The sequence below is a fragment of the Alosa sapidissima genome, chromosome 14, assembly GCF_018492685.1.
Source record: "Alosa sapidissima isolate fAloSap1 chromosome 14, fAloSap1.pri, whole genome shotgun sequence".
Lineage (NCBI taxonomy): Eukaryota > Metazoa > Chordata > Actinopteri > Clupeiformes > Clupeidae > Alosa > Alosa sapidissima.
In genome coordinates this window covers 7,928,332-7,950,488 of record NC_055970.1, presented here as the reverse complement: position 1 = coordinate 7,950,488, position 22,157 = coordinate 7,928,332, and the positions used below count along the sequence as shown (strand labels likewise).

The window sequence follows — 22,157 nt, the reverse complement described above, 5'->3', positions numbered from 1 at the left end:
ATGGTCACATCTGGATTGTCGTGGCCTTCTTGGGCAGCTGTGGAGAAGATCCAGCTGGATGGAAGAAAGGGGGGGGGGGTACATAAAGTCTGAAGTCTGACATGATCATTATGCAAAACCCTCTAAGCAAAGTTTGAGAGGGGCTTTGATTAATAATAATGACACAACTGTTTGGGTTGGGAATCAAAGCGGCTCTTTAATGTGCAGCTTTAGTCAAGTACAGTGGTGGGGAGTAAACAGGCAAGAATTAAAATACCCCTAAGATACTAGGAAAGACTGGACATCACAATTCTGCATTGGTATGCAGTAGGTTATGTTGTTTTAAGTAAAAGTTAATTTCGCTAAGTACTCTGTTACAACAAAGCATGACATATAATATCACTCTGATAGAAATGTTCAGATAAATTATTGAACATAAATCCATTATCTTTGTCATCCTTTATTTATGAGTGCATTAGGCAGCATGGTGACTTTAACACTACAGGGTAATTATTGTTCCATAGTCTGCTCCTTTTCTGTCATCGGATGCAACTACTGAGGCGAGAGACAATGAATGAATCAGAGCTTTGAGGATGTATGAATTATTTTTATTTAATGTCTTTTTTCCTTCACTCCAGTCTCTCTGTTTCTCTTTTACGGCGGCTTGTAAACACTGATGAAATAACGCGCTCCATTATGTGCTGAGAGCGCGTGAATGTCTCCCGTGGCCCTCCTCCGTCTCAATAATAGGTCAACAGCTGTATTTAAAAAATTAATCAAATTTCTTGGCAGTCGCAAAGGTTAGCCGACGCGCTCGGAGATGCAAGTGGAACCTCAGATCAGCGGAAAAATCTCAGAGGAAATGTGAAGTGCCGGCTTTGATGAGAGCAGCATGTAAATGATTTGTGTGTGTTTATGGGACACGCGTCTCGGTGTGTGCAGCTCTAGTGTCGCGCGCTCCGTTCCGTGGCGGGAGTCTGAAAAAGCTCAAGCTTCCAGTTCAAGGCCGCCCACAGCAATCTGAGTAAAGACCAACATTGGAAGGAAGACGAATTAGCCGAACAGAAAGTCAAAATATAGGCTACTCTCCTCGACATGGCAGCCTCTGGATACTTAAGTTCGATGACATTGATGTTATTTCAACAGCCAATTAGGCTACTATAGTGCAGCAGATTAGTAAAAAAAATCGTTCACTTTGGTATAGAAGCATGACATTTGGCACAGATACTCTCTAAGGGCCACTATTTTGGAAAAAGGCGCTGGCCACTCAAAAATTCAATATGGCGGCCATTTTTCAAGATGGCCGCAATTGCTATTCAATGCTTATTATATCAATTATTCAAACAGTGATTTAAGCATATAATTGGATACAAATACTCTCTAAAGGAAATGTTAATGGGAAAAAATGCTTGTCCCTCAAAAATTCAAGATGGCCGCCATTTTTAAAGATGGCCACCATTCCTGTCGAATATTAATCATTTCAATTGTTCAAATGGTGATGCAAGCATAAAATTAGGCAGAAATACTCTTTAAGGAACACTCTTTTGGGAAAAGGTATGTGTCACTCAAAAATTCAGGATGGAAACCATTTTTCAAGATGGCTGCCATTCCTGTCCTATGTTCATTGCCACTGTTTCCAAAAAGTGATACAGAAAATATGCCACAAATATTCTGTTAAGGCCACTTTTAAAAAAAAAAAAAACTGGATGGCCAATAAAAAATTCAAGATGGAGACCTTTTCCAAGATGGCCGTCATTTCGGTAGTATGTACACTGATGCACAAATGCATGTTAGCAAAAATATTCTAACGGCCACACATTTAGAAAAAGGCAATTGCAAAAATTCAAGGCATTTTTCAAAGTGAGTGTTGCTTTAATAGTGTACTCTGTTGGGACTGAGTTAAAAGGAAGGATTGAAAAAATAACATAAATTCACATTTTTTCCAGCTCAAAGGCCTTGTGGTTAGAGTGTCCAGCCTGAGCTTGAGAGGTTGTGCCCTGTCGAGTCATAATAAAGACTGTTAAAAATGGTAGCCAATGCCTCCCTGCTTGGCAGTCAGCAAGTGTTGTATTGGGGGCAACATATCCAGGAAGGTGTTCATATATATCATGGTCCAGAATCAGGAAATCGGCTCTCGACCACTGCAAACTTACTTTTTTATTCACATTTGCAATTGCACAGTTCTGTGCAAGTGAAACCCAATCTAAAACATTTGCATCCTCCACGGCACTCTGATTTGCAGCCACACTTGGCTAGCTGTTCACAACTTTGTGCAATTGGTGCATTTGCTGTCCAGAAGACCCCCCATTGTTCACCAAGCTTTTTTCATCTCCAGTCAGCAGGACTCTGCTTCTGACTGACACTGGGTTGCTTGACCCCATATGCAGCCTGCCTGATATGCAGCACGTTTAGTGTGTTGAAGCAGAGCTGCCCTTGTTGGAGGAATGGCTTCATATGGCCTCTGCTTTCGGGCAAACATGTCTAGCACAAGTCTAGCCTCATTTACACTGACAGCTGTGCTTGATCGATCATACAGCAGGACCACAAACTTCTCAAGGATCTCCAGGTCACTATTGTGAAAGAGTGGAATGTTGGTGGCAATCATTTTATAGCCATCATGTTGAGAAACATGATGGGTAGGTGGTGATAAGAGGGGTTCCTTTGTGGCCAACATTTCATTCAATCAGTTGATCTCTTGGCTGACATGGGATTTTCATTTGCCATTTTGGGGGATTGTTGTCTGATTAAGGCCGAGGGGTTATCCTTTTACCACCTCAATCATAGACATAGTACACATTCAAGTATGGGATACAATTAGGTTTGGGTCACCTACACCTAGCCAGATCATTCATCCAGTGCCATTTAAGTCCCGTGTGATCTGTACACCTTCCAGGTAAGCATACATGAACAAGTCATGTGTTGCCCCGCTTACCCTTGGCTCGGCTCTCCCGTGCTGGCACAACCTGTCAATTCAGGTGCGGCTATCTAACTACATCTAGCATCACCATTTGAAAAATTGATGTAAGGATTCAAGAGAAATGGCGGCCATCTTGAAAAATGGTTGTCATCTTGAATTTTTGAGGGACAAGGACAAAAACATTCTTAAGAGAGTATTTTCACAAAATGTTATGCCTACATCACTGTTTGAACGATTGACATAATGACATTTGACAGAAATAGCGGCCATCTTGAAAAAATGGCCGCCATGTTGAATTTTTGGGTGGCCAGCGCCTTTTTCCCCAAAAAGTGACCCTTAGAGAGTATCTGTGCCAAATTTCATGCTTCCAATGCATACCAATTTGAACAATTCTCTTGAAATATGCCATTAATCTGCTGCACTACTATGGAACATGTAAAAGAGAGTGACCTCAGGGATTATATCCACGGATAGGCCTACCGTGAATTGTTTTTAATTACTGTAAAATATACACACCGATATTTATACCTACTAATCTCCCCCATGCCACCATTTTACATTTGTGTATTCGTTTTTCTGTAGGCTAGCTCTCTGACACATATTTCTACTGTGTCACTGCAATAAACCTCACTCAGTAAACATTTAAGATCAGTTTAGGTTTCTTTTGCACCTCTTTGTGTGTGTGTGTGTGTGTGTGTGTGTGTGTGTGTGTGTGTGTGTGTGTACTACGAGGGGGTCAATCTCCATATCAGAAACAGAAGAAGCACCACTTTCTGCTATGACTACTGCATCCTGATTCAGTCATGTAGAGGCTCAGTTTTTAGGCCACTGAAGATGTACTGGAGATTATATGGAATTGGGCAGTAATTTGTCATCAATGAACGAGGCGATCAGTGTCTGTTACTCTGGCTCCCAGAGCTCAGTGTATAAGTAATTCAGAAGCTTTCCCACTGAAAGTGTTAAACCAGAATTTGGGAAAGTTTGTTGAAATCATGTCAACCGTTGGTCCCAAGCTTATTCTGCTCTTGCAAGTTGCCAGAGTGCCTCTGATGGGTTGTCAGATGTGTGGAAGTGGAGTTTGTGTCCTTCACATGAAAAGCTCCTCTCTCTCCCTTTCTCTCTCTCTCTGTCTCTCTCTCTCCAGTGAAGAAGCAGTGCCCCTGGGCTCTCGTCGCCTGTCTGTGGAGGAAAAGTGAGGATTTTCGGGGTCCAGTCCCTGGGAGTGCAAATCCCTCTCCGAACATGACGGGGTGGAGATGCTCTCTCCCCGGGGGACCAGCGTTCCTCGCCCGTGGCCCTACCTGCACTGGCACTAATGTATTCAAACCTGTGTGCGGCGTCTTAATAACATGTCGTGCGTGTGCTTAGTGACAAGATTACCTCATCAGTGCCCGCCAGTGAGGGAACCGCGCCCGCCTGTCTCTCATAGCCGGGGCGTTCAACATGTCTCCCTTCTCAGCGGCGAGCTTCCTTGATTTACGGAAATTGTAATACATCCAGGTAAGCACGCTTAATCTGCTTTGGGGTGTGCGGTGGAGAGCACGCAGCGTTTGATTTGATTTGATGTGTATCTGTGGCACAGACGCTCAACATCAAACAGCAAATTTTAACAGCTGGCCTCAATATGAGTTTTGACATGTTTTTTTCTCCCCCCCCTCCTCATTGTGCTTATGTTGACTGCTCTCATCCAAAGTAGTTCAAACAAATCCACCACGCCCCCTTCTCACCTCCTCGAACCTGCTTCCTGGAAATAAATAATACCTTTAAAAGCTCAATATGCCGCTGTTATGCTTTTTTACCTCCTCTGTCACAAATTCCAGACAAAAGTGAATTTCCTGCACCCTGTCAATAACAATCTGAGTGCTGGGCCAGTGAGTGTAGAGGTGTGATTTAATAAAGCTGTGACACTTGCCCCCCTCCTGTTTAACCCCCCACCCCTGTTCTGTGTCAGTACAAGGGGGTGTTCAGTTTCACACAGTCCTCAGATGAGAATTTACACACACACACACACACACACACACACACACACACACACACACACACACACACACACACACCTCCCAACACTAAACACATCCACCACACAGCATGGCCAATGTCCACCGTTTGCAACCATGCCAGACGATTGCATCCACATCATGCAACTCTGAAGTGGTGTCTGTTTTTGAGTGCAGTGTTGGTAGAGCCGCCCCGTGCAGCTTGAACACCACCAGGTTGTGTGGTGTGTGTTGGGTGGGAGTTTTGTGTTTTGTGTACATGATGGCAGGGTTTCCGTTTGGGACAGCAGGGGTGCCGCCTCTTATTCCTGGTGTGTGTGATCTGAGCCCAACCTGAAGATTCCAGTTCCCCTTAACGCACCCCCGTGGCACGCCACCTCTCCCAGCAAGTCATGTTTTCAGGATATTGAGAAAGACCTTTGTCAGGAAAGGGGAAAGGGGAGGCCCGGTGGTCCTCGGGGAAATGGTCATATCTCTGCTTTTAATTACTGCCTTACCTTTGGCTAAAGTAACGCTGAAGCCAATTTAAGTGCCACGATGTCTGACAGGTGACTGTTTAGGTTTTGTTATGATATGATGTGTGTGTGTGTGTGTGTGTGTGCATGCATGTGAATGATGTTGAACACGTGTCAGAAAATATAATTTTGTGCAAAAGACTTTTCACATTGATCATTTTTCACATATTCTGGTTCAAGGTGCAAAGATTTCGGTGTAACTGTGTGTTTGTGTCCTGATTTTTTTTCTTAAAAAAATAATTTGTGTGTCAGGCAGGGCCAGCATCTGTTGTAGTGGCCATGCAGGAATGTGACAGCGAATGAATCAACTCGGCAGCCAGCCTGGGCTATTAATATGCAAACAGAATAGAAGGCTTAAATTTAATTTATATAATATTCCCAGAAGAATCATTATTATTCCGAGGATCTTGCCAGCAACATTTGGCCTATCAAGAAATTAACTTTGTCTCCTTGCTAAGTACACCAATACATCAAGCCGTAATCTCTGCAATAGATGAATCATATTTCATATTATACAAGATGAATGTATTCATATTTCAGATTTTTCTAATTTTTCCTGTCTGACCATCTGTACGTATTAAGTCTTACTAAGATTAATCCTGTGATCCTATTCGAGCAGGAGGCAGGTGTTTTTCCTAATACAAGTAAGAGTAAATAAGAGTGAGTATCAAGACATAATCCCTCGCATTATTTCTCATATTTCCGCAACATATCAGGGACACTGATTTCCCCGTCTAATGGCTATGCCAGATTCACTTTTATGATCGTTGTGTGTGTGTGTGTGTGTGTGTGTGTTAGAAAGATTAGAGTGTGATGGTGGGGGGTGGGGGTGAATGCCCAGAAATTTCATATGTGCAGCATTGTGAATATCACTGGCGTATGAAATTGCTATGTATGTTGGCGGATCAGAGTGCTAAATCATTTAAGATGTGGGCCTATAGGGGGGATCCGGCTTAGAGTATCTGGAAGCAAGGCTGCAGCAACAGCAGAGGTGTTAGCGATGCAGGCATGTTTTGCTTTGCTGAGGAAAGGTCATCCTCCTGAATTGACCCACATTCCCATCCTAATACCAAAACTGCCTGTAATTATTTTTTTTCTAAGCGAATTCTATTTGCTCTCCTTGTAACGGAATTGCTGGGACCAGGTGTTGAATGTAAGGTGTCAGTATTACTGTACAAGGCTTACCTGATGGCTGGTGATGTGTTATCAGTCAATAGATCTATCACTTTTACAACCTCTCCTTAATTTCACTTGTGTTGTACACTTGTCTTTCCTAAGGCGTTGCAATGGGGCACAGAGCAGACGCATAGAGACAGATAGCTGGAGAGAGCTAATGATCCCTTTGTCAGACAGGGCTCACTCCACTTAATCTCTCTGTTCTCTCTTGGCGTGATCAAAGGCACACTAACGCGGGCCCCCGATCGATCCACAGAGCAGCCCTGCATATGCACTTATGGTATGTCACTGACGTAGAGACATTTTCTTTTTCTTATTTTTTTTTTTTAAATCTATCTTTTGTACTGCTGTAACACAGCTCAGGACTGGGGTAAGTCGTGCTCAATCAATGATTTTCTGTCACGGATAGGACTAACTGTTCCAGTGACTTTGTGTGTGTTATTGGACTGGCTGGTTAATAGGAACAGTGAGGATCTTGTCAAGGACAGGGAAGGGCTCAGCCTGTCCTTGATATATGTCTTTATTTTCAAACACTAACATTTGAATAGAATTATGTCAGGCTGTAGTATAACTATGTTAAATACATCATATTTGGATAACTATTATGGTTAGATGCACCATCAAATCATTTTGTAAGTTGCTGCCCCTTTGATGGAATGTCTACGTTTTCCCCTATCTGGTGGGTAATTTAAATTGTATTATATATATGTATGTGTGCTATATTTCTACTGGAACTATATAACTGGAAGAACATTTATGTACCTAAAGGGATCTGTCTTGAATAGTCAGTGTTAAAGCTGCTCATGTGTATGCTATGCTGGTGTTGCTGGAAGACGGCCTGCGTGAACTCTCCCGGTGTCGCAGCAGCGCTGCACGTTTATTAGGCCCGGTGCTGGGAAAATGAAAATGAATTCGTCTGGCTGCGTTGCTCCGTGGGGGCTCATCCGGGCTTGGGCTCAGGTCAGCCCCCCACATAGCTAGCGTATGCAAAGTAATTCATCCTGGGCATTATCCCAATAATGATATATTTCAGGGATTATGAATGGGGATGTTTCCTGCGATGCCGCTCTAAATGTTATTTAGGAAGTGGTTTCGCGTCGGTTTTGCCCTTTAATCCCGTCGACGGATACACCGCCACCCGGTGTGGAAAATGTATTCGAAATAGTGGAGAGCAATTTGCGGCGTATAATCACCTGACCGATCATTACGCATCGGGAAATGGGCCCACCTTTAGTCTCATTTGGCAACCAGGACAGGAATGGCTCATGAATAACGAAGGCCTGTTGAAATTACAAAGAAATCCAACACATAATATTTCTTTTTTTACACTTTGACAACAATTGATTATGACACATTATGATATTATGGTCTTCATATACTTAAAATGTACTTATACTGTACATGCAAGCAAGTTGCATGGATTTGATAAAAAAAAAAAATCAGCTTTCCTCCATTGCTCCAAAGCACCATTGTGCATTGTCAGATATTTTGGTCATTCATATCAACAGGAAAAGAGCTTTGGCATGCAAGATGGATTAGTTATTTCTTTAAGATGTGCATCTCCTGTGTGTGTGTGTGTGTGTGTGTGTGTGTGTGTGTGTGTGTGTGTGTGTGTGTGTGTGTGTGTGTGTGTCTCCATTTTGGGCACCGTGAAGCCAATAAGTGGCAGAACAGTGGGCGCGTTTGTGTGTTGACAGCGCTCTTCAGGCTTCTAATTGATGACTAGTGGGTGCATTTCGGAAACAAGAAAATACACTTGGGGGTATCTGCCAGTGCTCCCCTTCCCGCCCTGCCCCGCTGCCTCTCTCTCGCTCTCTCTCTCTCTCAGGTTTCCTCCTTTGAAGTGGTGGAAGGGGAGGCTTAGTGGTGGTGCTCAGCGCTGCTCTGCGTGAGGGATCTGTGGCGTGCCCACCCGTTTTCCTTCCTCCCTCGATTCCTCTCCAGGACCCCAGTGGCATCTACAAAGGCACCAGTTTGCATCTGAAGAGTGGAAATATCCCGCTGACCCCCTCCCCACGTCCCTCCCTCATTTCGTCCCTTCTTCCTCCTCACTTCTTTGCCAAATGAGTGCAAGGTCTTGCACACTGAGACTTTGGCGTGGGCCCTAAATGGATGCAGTGTCATTTAGTTTCTCCACATTTTTTTTCTTTCTTTTTTTTGTACTTGTTTTTCTTCCTTTGAAACTGCCCTGGTGAAAGCTCGGAGCGGCGTGTCAGGGTAGTTTCCCCTGAATAATTTTTAGCAGTGAGAGGCCTGTCTGAGCGCCCCCTCTCTCACACCCCGTCCGCCCCCACAGCCCCAGTCCAGCCCGGGCCTGGCCTTCATTACGCATGTGATTGGTTGCACATGGAGGGCCACAGAGAGCGGCCTGTGTGTCTCAGCTCACGCGAAAAGGTGTGCGGAGGAAATTACCGAAGTCCTCTTGTCGTAAGCCGAGTCCCGCGGGGCGATTTCCTGTGCCGGCTTTGCACGCGTGGCCCGGCGTCAGGCCCGTGGCAGGGGAAATAAGGCAGATCTGTAGGGAAGCTAGAGGGATTGGGCATGGCAGCCAGTCAGTCAGCACGCACACATGTGAGCTCTCTCTCTCTCTCACACATACACATACACACATACACACACACACACACACACACACACACACACACACACACACACACACACACACACACGCACAGTCGCAAGTGCACACATGAATGTAAGTGCATGGACATTCAAAAAAGACATGGTAGTCCACTGAAACACACACACACACACACATACACACACACACACATGAATGTAAACACACATCAAACCATAGTGTGACATTTAGTCCATACACACACTCGTCCACAGGGGGCCTCTGAGGAACCTGATACTGAGGGCCCAAGCCCATGGCCAGGCCCCAAAGCCACAGGCTGGGCCTGCTGGGATACCTCTGGGTTCTGGGTCTGCCCCCGTGGGATCTTGGGTTGTGGGGATCACATATCTCTCTCTACCAAATCTGACATTCCTCTACACATGTCTGCTCCCATGTAGACATTCCTGGGCCTGCATGCTGCTTGTATTATAGGGGATTACCCAAGGAAACCATGTAATGTAGTGTCAAAATGTCAAGTGATAGCTACATTTTTTTTCTCCAAAAAAGGATGCGTTAAATTGCTCCAACATTGGCAAATAAGGTGGTGAATCATATTCCTTCACTACAAGACTTTGTTGCTACACTGATGCAGGATGAGGATAAAATGGAGGCGGTATGTGGCTGGATGTGTCTCTGTGCTGTCCTGTCTGTTTGCTTGTGTATGTGTGCCGACATGTGTGTGTCTGTGTCTGTGTGTGTGTCTGTGTATGTGCCGTGTGCCCAGGGCACAGATGAAAAGTTTTTTTTCCCCTCGTTTTTTTTGGATGTGTAACCCCGCTCCCCCTGCCGGTAATCACCCCGGAGTCCTGTAATCCCCCGGCGCATGCAGATGCCGCCAGGGAAATATTACTGTTCCTAATATTAATCTGCTCTCAAATGCCTCTCAGTGCCTGAGATGAGGCGTCCTTGCACTCCATGTTCCTGTGGGAATTAAGTGTACTACAAGGGATTCATCGAGAGGTAGATATGCCCCCACCCACCACCACCACCCTCCTCCTTCCTAGTCAGGGATCAAGTCACACTTGGAGGTCGCATCGGTGCTTTAAGGAACACCCGCGCTCACACATACAGTACACACACACGCACACGACGTGGTCCCGTATCTCCGTATTTTCATAAACACGCCACATGAAAGGGAAGTCGGTGCATGTCGGCGTAGGAAGACAAAAATCCGTGTGTGCCACGCGCTGCCGTTGTTGGCGTTGTCACGCAGTGAATGCTGTGAGATGGGAGCGTGATGAAGGTTAAAGCTGCTTTAAGGCGCTGTGTTTCCACAGCTGTGATGCTCGCCTCGGTGCGGCGGCTCCATAACCCCCCCCCCCCCCCCCCCCCCCGACTCCTCCGCTTTGTTGTCTTTGTTGCAGGTACTCTGCAGCATGATGTTTCCATCAGGTCCTTGTGCGGCATCAGCCCGAAGAAAGCCGTGAAAATACCAGCTCAGCAGTCTTTATCGCTGGCAGTCATGTGACCCTGGCCAACGTCTCGCCCACCATCCACGGCCTTGTCACTCACTCGTTCATTTTGGGTTTGCTCAGTTTCACGCCCTGTGAGGGAGAGCACATCGCTGTGGACAGATTCATGTACATAACACATAGTATAAGTATATAAGTAACACATAGTATATGTATATAAGTAACACATAGTATAAGTATATAAGTATATATACTCTTTTGATCCTGTGAGGGAAATTTGGTCTCTGCATTTATCCCATTTGAATTCATCCCAAGTCCCAAGCCCCAACCAGTAGGCCACGGCTGCCTCCACATGATGAGGATGATGAAGATGATAATGGTCTTGGTCTGTGAGTGTTTATTGCCAGTTTATTGGTTCATAGGTCTATTTGTCGTTGTGTTGTGTGGTACCACCTTATGTAGGTGAGTGCATTTCTGTAGGCTCTAGGCTGTTAATCTCCACAAACATTTTTTGACTTAATAATATGCCAGTCTCCAGTACATGGCTAAAGTCTCGTCCTGAGCTAAAGGAGAACTTCAGTAGAGATTTCCATTAAAAAAAAACCTTTTAGTCTAGGGCTTGGTGTAATACATTTACAGGAAGCCGGCCCAATATGTCTCTGATATACCTATGCCTCCATGCAGATCTGTGATAAATATTAATATAAGTATTGTCTTCATTATATTCAGACAAGCTGCTGTCCATCAGGGAAGTGGGGCATGTGGAGACGTGGGCCCTAGCCTCCCCCTGGCTGCACAGACAGCACCGCGTGTTTATGAGTCAGTGTCCTCTCTGCGCCAATGGCTCAGGCATGTACTTGCGCAAAATGTTTTTACTCTTTGTTTTTTTTTTTTTATTTGAGTGCCGCTGAAATTGGATGCAGCCCTCTGTTTTATTTTCATTTTTGTTTTTTCCCCCTTCTGGTGTATATGCAATCTGGGCGTGAGGGGGAGGCGAAGGTGAGGAGCTATCAGTGAAGTGTGAAATCTGCTGGCAGGATTGACAGCCGGATGACGGATACCTGTGAAATACACTCACACTTCAGAGCAGAGGGAGATGGTGGGGGATTATTCTCGACGCTCCATACAAAAACATTATCAGTGACAGAACTGAGGGATTGCTTTTTTTCCCCTCTCCCTCATTTCTCTTTCTTGCTCTTTCTCTCTCTCTCTCTCTCCCTCCATCTCTCTCTCTATCTGAAAAAAGAGAAAGAAAGAAAGAAAGAAAAGGGGAGAGTGTGCACAAGAAAGAGTGAAAACACTCTGAAGTTGATCTCAGATGTAACAATGGGAAAACATCCAGAGGCCGCAGACCGATATTGTCTTGATTTGGCAGGGAAAGCATGCTCAATTATGAATGTGTGTTTGGGGGGCTGTTGTGTTTCCAGACCGGAACAGTAGGGTGATGCCTTTTAATGGAAACCCATTCTTTTGAGACAATGCTGTCTGCATTTGCATGCCTTATGTTTGTGTACTGAATTTATGTAATACCCCCCACCCTCTCCCTACACACACACACACACATTCGTTTTCTCCTTTCTCTTCTCTTCTCACATACACCCCCGCGTTCTGTTTTTCTTGCCAGATCAAAGACAAACTGGCTTGGTAAGAGCTACTTGTGATGTTTGCTTTTTAAATTCAAGGGTTTTTCGTCGTGCTAGAAATTCTGCCATTTTCCAATGCATTTCTCCATTGGAGGAGGGCGATTTGTGTTCCCAGTGGTGAAGTCCTTCACCCTGCTAAAAGCTGTGTGGGGGATATTCTCCCATGTTTTGCTTATCAGGTCACCTTGTAATGAGCTTCCTCTGTGTGGAGCGAGAGTAATGACAATGGCACATTCGTGGTGTTTTAAGACTTATGGCTGCGTCTTAACCTTGACCAGGACAAGCTGTTCCTCCAAATAGTTAGTGAAGATCTTTGATGTGGCGCAGGGGGGGGCGGTGTGGGTGGGGTGGAGGAGGAGTGGATCGGGGGGTGTGGTGGTGCGGGGTATGCCTTTGGGAGACGGCCTCCGTCAGGTTCTGTTAGCTATCAGTATAAATGCAGACCACCAGCCATGCATTGAGTGTGTAATTATTCCATTTCCAAGATAAATCTGAGGTACAGTGTCATATCCATCATGCCTGTCAGGGCTTACACCCCGACTAGCGCAGTAAATGGAAGCCTTTTTGCCCATATGCACTTCTATATAGTCATCAATTCTGGGCAGTCTATCCATTGTTTCGTCTTGACGGCAGTAAGCCAATAATGAATGGGCAGGTAGTCCACCAGCGACAGGGCCCCCATGACAGAGCCCCCCCCCCCCCCCTGCAGCATTGCTTTCTCTGGACATGGCTTTTCACTTGTACAGGACATAAAGCCCTCTTCCTCTGCCTTGGCCCTGACGACAACGTCTCTGCCTCCATTATTTCACATTTCCTTCTCGATTTTTTACAAGGTTGTCGAACACGGGCGGACAATTTCTGCCTGGGACTGTCGGGAGGAGAGAGTTCGGGTAAATATTTTCACGCTATCGTGGCAAAAGAATGACCAACAAACAAGTGTTAACAAAGAGGCCCAGCCATGCACCCGGTGGGTTTACAGCGTGTCTACACTGGAAGACGCTCCGAAACAGTCGTTCCGTCCCTCAGACCGAGGCTGTGATCCTTGTCTCAGCCGTGTTACAAAGCAATAAACATTGCTTGTCTACTCAGCGACGACATGGAAAAAAGACTTAGTGTGTGGCTGCTGGATATTTTTTTTTTGACATGTTATTTCTGACGACACTGGATTAAGCTTGTAACTCTTGATATAAACCTAAAGAAAGGCTTTTGGATGATTGAGGTCAACACAGGTTGGAGCCTCCGAATATGAGATTTTTTTTTTTGAAGATGTCAGAGATTCTGAAGAGCAAATATTCTTCAATTCTTACATTTGAATCGCTCACGAAAATGTGTACATGGCCTTTTTTGTGTTGACAGCAATTTTCGGCTGTGTTTACAATATGTTTGAAACAAGGTTAAAACACAGAAAATAGTCATCTCTATTTGAAGCACAAACCTTTTTCCCCAACATCACCCTGTTATGCTTTAAACGACAGCAGAGTGTGTTTAAACGATCTCTCCCCTAGGCTGCAGAAGCTCTTCATGGATGGTGCAGATAAGCTGTGTTAGCATTGATGGTTTACTTAAGATGCTGACTTATCTTTCGCCGAGGAGCTGGAGGAATCATTTTATGCCTGCGATAACACCCGAGCCTGTACCGTCTACCTCAGCACTTTAAGTAACGCTCAGGCCTCGACCGTGGCAAATGTGCCATTGTGCAAACCATATTGGGAATCATGAGACCTATTGTGAAGCTGATATCTGATATTTAGGGGGAAGGGGTGGTGGTGTTGGGATGGATGTGGCAGATGAGTGAAGGGGTGGGGTGGTGGGGGTTGCCACCACAATTCATCTTAATGCAATGTTTAAAGGATTTGTTGGCCTATAATGTGCCGCCATTAGTCCTGAAATGTGACTACTCTACAGAATTATGCCAGCGATCTCCTCGCTGATGGCTGTGGCGGCGGAGGCCCCACTGCTGAAATGTTCTGATATGTGCAGTATTACATGCATGAGTAACTCTGATGCATTTACAGTAATTGATTCTTTTCAGGGCGTTTTCCCATCCTTTTCTCTCCCCCCCCCTCCCCCCCTTTTCCAGAAGCTTCAGTTCCTCTTGGCTTGCCCTCTGGCTTGCATTTTTTAAGAAGGCAGTGGAGCATGACAGCCTGCTCTTAATACCACTGATATGACCCCCCCCCCCCACACACACACACACACCGACCCACCCCTCGGCACACACACGCACATGCACACACACGCCTTCACTTGCACCCCCGTAATTAAATCCGGCCTTTTCACACCTATGCTGTCGATAAAACCAAGCCAGGGCACACAGCCTGCCGACCTCGCCATGCTGACGCTACACGGTGCCCTCGCCATTGTGGCACATGTGCCCTTCCATGCACGGTTTGGGAGACGGGTTTCGGTCTCTTTTGTAGTCTGACAGCATCCATACACGTGATACCCCAGTTTGCATACATGTAGTCTCAACAGTCTGAACTCCATGGCCCTTACATCACTAAACATGTAACGAGTATCCCTACACACACACACACACACACACACACACACACACACACACACACACACACACACACACACACACACACACACACACACACACACACATTCGGATACAATATATACAATCATGTTAGTATGCATTATTATTCATTGATGTCATGATCATCATGGCATGGAGTGAGAGTGCATGAGATGAGGTCCGGCTGTGCCTGTGACATGCCTGCTAGCATTGAAATGTAAGAACTTGAAGCAGCACGCCATGTTTAGCCAGCGCACACATCTCCTGTATTTCCTCCCAGAGTCATTCTTCATTTTGAAAATAACTGTAGACAGGCTGTGAAACCGTACACTGTCTCTGAGCACAGCCCCTGTGTGGATGCTGTGAAGTCTCAGCTTTTTTCAAACAGGCCGCCGTGTTGGAGACACTGCTCAGAGGGCAACAATGCACAGCTCACGTAACGCTGTGCAACTGCAGTACAGCATGCTGCATGTAACAGCCACCATGAACATGGCCTTTTCCTGTGCAGCAGCGCTGGTAAACAACGGGGAAGTTATTTTGGAAATGAAGCAATTAAGAGGCTCCAAAACGAACACAGCCTTCTTGTAAACCGGCACATGGCAATGTCATTTGCATGTCTTTGAATAAGTAATCTCAGAGGGGATTTCCTTCAGATGAAATTCTCAACACCATGCGGTCTTTGTTTTAAACACAGCAAACAAACAAACAAAAGCATCCTGGGTAACGAATTGTTGCCCCCCCCCCCCCCCCCTTCTCCACTTCCTTCCCCCAACTCCTGTATTTTACCTCCTGTCAAATGACCTACAGCAGACTGACAGTGCCTATAAAGGGCATTGCTCACCCAGCTTAAAAAAAACAAAACACATCAGGACTCTCTCTTATTAGATGAAGAAGTAAAAAAAATGTTAGGAAAAAAAGAAAGATAATAGCGTCTCAGGTTGAGCACAGATCCTTTCTTTGGTCTTAATTAGGCGTGCCATCCATCATGGCGGCAGAGTTGCTATTCATCGTGGTGATTGGGGACATGACAAATGGATGTGGGAATAAAGCGGGTGTCAGTGCGGAGCGGGAGATGGATGTCGTGCTGGCGGGAGCAGAGAGGGGGGGGTGAGAGGTACAGTCGACTTTGGCCGCTGGCCAAGCACCCCGCCCCTCTCACTCCTGTCCTCCTCCTCGTCCTCCTCTCCTTCCTCCTCTTCGATGCATCACCTTAGATGGACAGACACCATGAACATCACCTGGCCCAGACCTGGCCGAGGACCCCACCTCACCTCCGTGTCCATTTATTAGAAAACCAACACCTTTCTCAGGGGTCCGCTTTCATTCGTCATCCACACAGCCCTCATGGCCACCCCCCCCCCCCCTCCCCGCCACACACACACACACACACATCTCAACATTTCCAACACGCTCACACACACCATCCCAATTCCACAAAGTTCACCTGCTTTTTAGGACGATAATTGGATGTCACTCAAAGGTGGTAAATAACACTTAGCTTCTCTGTTTGCATTGTACCAGGATGTAACCAGACCTCCTTCTATCAGATGACTCCTTCCATTATAGTTTCCCATCAACTTTCTATGGTGAGGAACACCCTGAATGATGTAACAAGTGAACGTTAAAAAAAACTTGTACCAAGATGTTGTGTGGGTGTAATGATGAAACGGCCATATTGAATGCCTCTCTAGCGTTTAGTGAGAACAGATTAAAAGGAGGTTTTAGCACAATGATAAGGCCCAAGCTTCTCTTTCTCTCTCTCTCTCTCTCTTCTCCTCTCTCACTGTATCTTTTGCTTTCTCTCTCTCTCTCTCTTCTCCCCTCTTCATTCTCTCTCTCTCTCTGCTGGAAGCACTGAGCTAATGGGCTCATTGAAGTGTTAAGCAGCACACAGAGAAACCAACAAGAGCATCAGAGGGGTTTGAGAGAGTTCACTCTGAATTGGAAACTATTAGAACGGCGTGAGTGACACTCTTTAAGTCTGTCTCCTTTAGACTTTATTAGCCGACTAACTTGAATCCTATTGTGCTGAGGGAAGAATGGTTCATCTGAAAATGCGAATGGAAGTGAGAGAGCGAGAGTGAGGGAGAGAAAGAGAAAAATAATAACATTATGAAGATTAATGCAGGTCTCCAACCTCATCCGTTCGCCCACCCACTTTTTTCTCTTCTTGCTTTCTTTCTTTCCTTAGCTTATTTTTTTTTACATTGCATGGAACCCAGCTCTCATAAAATTTTGAATTGGTTTTTCAATTACTGGAGTGCCTGCACTCTCTCTCGCTAAACAATGACTTTTCTCAAGATCCATTGAGATGGAGTTAGATTATGCATTACTGCAATATCCAATTTAATAACTCGGATTTCCCCCCTTTATTGTTTTTCTGTTTTCATTGTACTCCCTTCATCAGCCGGATCCGGCTAGCTGTCTGACGGCAGACAGGGCCTCTCGGCCCGCTAACAAAGACATTGGGCATGACGGGGCCAATGAACGAGGTGTCGCACACGCAGCCGCCATGAATAAATACAGCAGCTCCTCAATGAGGGAGACATGAAATTGGATTCATAGTTCAACTCACTGTAAGAAGCGGAAAATGTGATTAAATTAATTACGGTGGGAGAGAGATATTACGCTTCGAGATATTAGGCTTCATCTACGAATGCCTTTTAATGTACTCCATTATGGGTTTTTTTCTTTTTCGGTTTGCCTTTGAATTTGTATAAATCTTGTGCTCATCGAATGCCAGCGGATCTCATTTCTCTTCCTCCTCCTCTCTGATCTTCACTCTTCGCTTTGTTTCCCAATTTAGTGTGGCTGCCACCTGGCTACTTTTGAGAGGGCTCTTTCCCTGCCGTGTGCTTTTCACACGACTCTTAAAGACTTTGAGATGGAAATCGATAATGACGTCTGAAGCGTTTCCCATTGTTCATTTACATTTCCCCTTATAGACATTTCCATGCTGAGGCACTCTGGTCACTTAGCACGGGTGTTTTGTCTTTCGCCTTCCATGATGAAAGGCTTACTTAACAAAAGACGGGCAAACTCCAAAGTCCCATTTCAAAGTTAAGTGTCATGGTGAATTTTTGAAGCGATAAGCAAGTAGCCCCTGCTGCATTTAGGAATCCCACTGCCCCAGGGAACAGTGACACTCTCAGCTACTGGAATTTGGCAATGATGTCATTTCAATTTGGCCGAATTAAGCTGATGGATCTGCTTAGGAACCGGATGGGAGAAATTGCCTTGCCAATCACATTTTTAAACAATAGAAAACGTGGAGCTAAATGGATTGCAATTCAACCTGGATCCAGCCTGAGGGATTTATTTCTGTTTTAAGTTCTTACTGGCCGAAACTGAGACGGGCTGAATTGATGGTGCTACTGTACTGTACCTCTCCCTCTCCATGCCTCTGTGTGTGTGTGTGTGTGTGTGTGTGTGTGTGTGTGTGTGTGTGTGTGTGTGTGTGTGTTTATTTGGGTGTTCCTGTGAGCTCACTCAGTGTGGTAGCATGGAGCACGGAAGACAGGGGAGTGAATTGAGGAGTTTGTCTCCATTTTTCATCCCAGGCGGCTGTTGCATGTATTTTTTTTCCTTTGCCCAAGGCAGCTCCCTGTGCAGCAGTCTGACTCCCAAGGTTAGGCATGGGAATCGTCAAAGCATTTGTAAAAGCAGATGCACTCAAACACTTTTGTAAAGGAGCGAGAGAGAGAGAGGGGGGGGGGGGGGGGGGGGTAAGAGAGTTAGCAAGAAAGAGAGATGGCGTGCTGATTAATTGAAAACATGGGGGTGATGTTTTAGCGTGTTTCACTCCATGGCTGTTGTCAAAGAGATTATCTCTCAGTACACTCTGTTAAAATATTCAGCACTCAAGTACTTAAGATTGATGGGCTTGTGCTCGGATGGAGGCAATGAGGCAGGGTTGAAGATGGCCATTTGATACGGGCCTAAGTCCGTCATCTGAATATCCCCTATGGTGCCTAAAGCTCCAATAAGCCATGGCCCATATAGGCTTCTCCTCAGCCCCATTTAAGTTTTTGGATGTAATCTGTGTTTTTCCCCTTCTTTTTCGCTCCTTTTCCCTCCTTCCTTCCAAAGGGGGCGAAATTGCAAAGACATCTGTTATGTTATTAATTTCACATAAATCTTAAGCTCCTCGATGCTTGAAATGAGGCGTCATTCAAGCCGAATTAATGAAACATGATTGTAAGTCCCTCACGTGGAAGAAGGGGGCTGTCATACAATATTGAGTTGCCTATAATCACTGTGTAATCTCCGTGTCTGCCAGGGGAGGGCGAGTCGCCGTCCTGCAGTAAAACAATATCGCGCCCCGAGATCAGAGCCGCTCCCTGCTCCCGTCTGCCAGGATGAAAGGGCCCACGAAGCCTCTGGTGCGGTGGAGTGCTGTGACTGGCACAAATGAATTGCACACTTTTTTTTATCCCGGTGATGATGATGATGAGGATGATGATGATCACAGGCTACAGGGAACTGTGCTTTCTTGTCAAATTGTTTAGATCCCAGTGTGAAAGAGACAGTGTTTTTTTTTTTTCTTTTTTGAGGCAAAGGCAATCTGATGAGTGACTATTGCTTTGTAAGTTAAATGCAAGCGCTGTTTTGAACACAAGGCCTTAGTCTGCCATCAGTTTGAAGAGGGGAGAAGCTTCAACTGAAATGACAGTGACAGATATACTTTACAGTTGACATAGATGCCATGATAACTTTGAGGACTCCTTTATAATGGATGCGTGCCTCTGAAATCACTGGGATCTTGAGCTATCACAGTACTCATTGCTTATCTGAAATCAGCCATATCTTGAGCCCAGGCTGAGGGGAAGCGTTTGATGTGTTAGCACTACGTGCCCTCTGTGCCCTGCGCTGAGAGTCAAGTTGTTGCTCTGCCAGCCTTCAGCTGAAGCAGGGAGGCTTCTGAACAGAGGCAGAGCTGCACTTCCAACCAGCTGTTTTTGCCCTGCTTCAAAATGGAGACATTTTGTACACCCCTATCATCTCTGTGTCGAGAGCGGGCACCGCGGCACACCCCGTTTTCCGTTGATGTTAATATCCACAAACACGCAACAAACGTTTTTCGGTTGACATCCACTGAGTGAGCCGGGGCGGCCGGGCGGGCTCTTTGCTCATCTCTCACTTCTCGTCTCATACGCCAACCTCTGCTGCCGCCCGCCTAATTATTTTTATGCAAAGTGATGGGGGCGCCAAAAGAAGAAGAAAAAAATAGAAGAGAAAAGAAAAGGGGGGGAAAAAAAAACGGGGGTGACACACAAACACTTGAAATGGGGATAGACCTCCTCATTGTTTTGCTGCGCCCACGGCTTAATTAAAATTCACGAGGAGCCAAGCTGCCTTTGTTCCCCCTTGCGTGGAGCTGCATTGTTCCTCAGAAGTGAGCAGAAGTGCACATAATAGAGCACAAACAGCTCCTGCCGCTGAGATGAGCGGAGGGGAGCGAGGAGAGGAGAGGAGAGGAGCCTAGCCGAGGAGAGGAGAGAGAGAAAGATGAGGGGAGGTGAGGGGAGAGAGGAGAGGAGTGGAGCCTAGTCTAGCCTAGCCGAGGAGAGGAGAGAGAGAGATGAGGGGAGAGAGGAGAGGAGTGGAGCCTAGCCTAGCTGAGGAGAGAGAGAGAGCGAGAGATGAGGGAAGGCGAGGGGAGGCGAGGGGAGCTGGGCCGCCACTCCTCTGGAGGTTTATCCTACTTTGCTCCTGCAGACTGACAGAAATGGGTTGTCCCCCCCCCAACCCCTTTCAAAAAACACACGCTGCTCATTGCTTCATTAGAGTGGTAGCCTGCCTTTAAACAAACAGACACCTCACCCAGAGCAATACAACCACCCCTACGACTCTAACTTGTACCAGTGCACCTCCACCCTTCACACACACACACACACACACACACACACACACACACACACACACATACACACACAAACACACACATTTACACATACAGACACTCCCCCAACACAGACAAATCCACAAACACAGACGCCAGACACGCACAGCAGTCAACTCCTGCCAAAAAAGTGTCACGTGTCCAAGCAATCTGTAAATTTGGACTCGAGGGGTTAATTGCTTGCCGTTTGCTTCAAAGGGGAGATTTTGATGTGCTTTTTTAAGGGGCTGTGTTTAGCCGCCCAGCAGAAGGGGGCACTTGAGACCTCTCTCTCCCTGGGCCACGCACGCCTCCGCCACTGCCTGCGCATGCATGCACGCACGCACGCACACAGGCATCTTCTCAGGTAATCCGGCCTCTCAAAGACATTATTGAGTTTTCTTGTTTTTCTTCTCTTTGTCAAGGGTGAAGACACGGTGTGTGTGTGTGTGTGTGTGCGTGTGTGTGCGTGCGTGCCTGTGCGGCTAGGGAGGGCTGAGGGGGCTGAGTAAAGAGAGAGGGAGAGAGCCCCGACTTCTGACGAGGGGCTGCAGTGGCTGCTTGATTCTCATTCACCTCTGCAGATCCACGTCAAAACACAGCTAGACCTTTTAAGGCGTCTGGCGCTTTGAAGTGAAGAAAGAGCCTAAAATCCACCGCTCTCTCTCTCTCTCTCTCTCTCTCTCTCTATCCCTTTCTCCCTCTGCCACATTGGCTGGGGCCAGAGAAATTAGCAGCCGCTCGCGCCCCTCAGCTCCCTTTGAAGTCTTCCGCCTCCCTTTTCTTCCCCAGCAGACCTAACAGTGAAATCAGACGGAGTGCTCGCTGCCCCACTCTCAGATTAAGATAACTCACTCAGTGGACGCCATGGAACATGCCTTTCCCCAGCCCGTAACGCGTCGCTTGCCAGAGGTTCTCCTTTGTTTGTTAGCGTGTGTGTGTGTGTGTGTGTGTGTGTTTTGGTAGGGCGAAGTAGACGTCGGCGGCAGCACCTTGAAAAGAGTCGCCTGCCAGCGTGTTTGACATTGTTTACACACGTTTCAGCTCATGCGAAGGGTGCTTAAAGACGCTTTTGGTAGATCATTGAACCGCTGCTTTTGTGCTAAGCTGGGGTAGGGAGATTTTATCTCATGCGGTGTCTGTGGGTGGATCTGAGCAACAGCAGCAGCAGAGAAAAAGAGAGTGAGAGAGAGAGAGAGAGACAGAAACGGAGTGAGGGAGAGAAAGATCAGGAGATGGCATGGGAGAGAAAGACACTTCCAACGAGTCGATAAAGAGCGCACCGTGCGCCGAACACCTCCGTGTGAGCTGTAGGTTTCAGAGAAAGTAGCTCAGGAGTCAGTCGAGGTCAGGCCACAGCTCTGTAGTACGCCAAGCAAGGCCTAGCTACTGTAAAACCCCTACTGAGACAGAAGCCAGAGAATTAGCCCCTGTGTGTACAATCTGCAGGGCCCATTGTAATCTGGCCTGATTGAGGTGCTCTGATTAAAATG

At 46.3% G+C, this 22,157-nt stretch overlaps 1 long non-coding RNA gene across 1 annotated transcript in view; it reads left to right on the top strand.

Annotated features, from left to right (window-relative positions):
• Positions 1–22,157, top strand: part of LOC121681531 — a 54,759-nt gene that overhangs the window by 2,391 nt on the left and 30,211 nt on the right. Inside the window, exon 2 of the long non-coding RNA XR_006022166.1 lies at positions 4,041–4,396. This is a non-coding gene — a long non-coding RNA (uncharacterized LOC121681531). The remainder of the gene's footprint in view (positions 1–4,040; positions 4,397–22,157) is intronic.